Below are 1,149 nucleotides of genomic sequence, written 5' to 3'. Positions count from 1 at the left end.
CATGTCACTTGATACCTCTGCATGCACAGAAACACTAAACCACTTGATCAGAGGCGTGGAAAGAACCTGCAGTTACAAAGAAGCAGTAAAACGGAAACTGTTAGAAAAAAAAAATTTAACAACAGACATGTAAACATGTATCAAGAACAAAATGACAATTCCACACTAAATTGATCTAGGTTATAAATCTTATAATATCACTGTATCGAGGTAGGATTACAGCTAGGTTATCAACCTGCATAAACGCCAGTGTATCATGTTGCAGCTTGAGAAAATTGGGAAAATAAAATGAGTGACACGCAGACCCTACATAAATAATTTTCACATATGCATAATTATTAGATCATATTGACAAAGAAACTTCATAAAACAATATAGAACAGTAGCTATAATAACAGAAAAATAGGAATCAGGCCCCTATAAGGTTGTTGCTTTGTGATGGGTACCCTCTCATTCCAATTCTGCATGTCCTTATCCACTAATCTAGGAAGTTCATTATCACCAAGTGAAGTGAAAAATTGCACAAAACAAAATCTGCAAATGCTCTTTCTGGAGGAAGATCCTTGAATCCCTTGTTTTCTTCGTTGACTTGCATCTGCAAACAAACTACAAGCACAGCTGACCCCGTGCAGGATAGAACTCCTGAAAGAAAAGCATTGAAAGGAAATGATCCAACTATTGCCATGTAGACAACCTGCACAACTGCCGTGAGAACTGCATAGACCACATACAGATCGATGATCTTCAACTTGGTAGGAGTTGCAGAGTATGCAGATCGAAGGGATGCAACGAGAACTTGTGCATCCTTAGCTGTTGAGGTTCCCATTTAACATATAATGCAAGTTTTCAATTCTAATGCATTTCAAAGTACATATGATGGTACATACTACAGAACAATATGGATTTTGGACATAATAAGTCGATTTGAATTAGAATTGTCAAGTCAACCTAACTCATGTTTGACTTGGGAGTTTGAGTCCTCATTGCAACTCAAATTGATGAGTTTGACTTAGGATCGAATCATATTTAGAATCAATTCGACTCTGCTTAATTTCCTCATAGAATGGAATTAGACATAGTCTTTCACTTATAGTCAAGGAGGATGGTGACACTTCACAAAAAAAAAAAACAGGATACTTTTTCCATATT

At 36.4% G+C, this 1,149-nt stretch overlaps 1 pseudogene; it reads right to left on the bottom strand.

Moving 5' to 3' along the window:
- Positions 1-455: 455 nt before the first annotated feature.
- LOC149221774 (dolichyl-diphosphooligosaccharide--protein glycosyltransferase subunit DAD1 pseudogene) lies at positions 456-905 on the bottom strand (annotated as a pseudogene).
- Between the last annotated feature and the right edge of the window lie 244 nt (positions 906-1,149).

Source organism: Pinus tabuliformis, chromosome Q, assembly GCF_031772625.1.
Source record: "Pinus tabuliformis cultivar Carrire ecotype Pingquan chromosome Q, CPIR1, whole genome shotgun sequence".
Lineage (NCBI taxonomy): Eukaryota > Viridiplantae > Streptophyta > Pinopsida > Pinales > Pinaceae > Pinus > Pinus tabuliformis.
The sequence above is the reverse complement of the archived record's forward strand: the minus strand, read 5'-3'. Positions and strand labels throughout refer to the sequence as shown.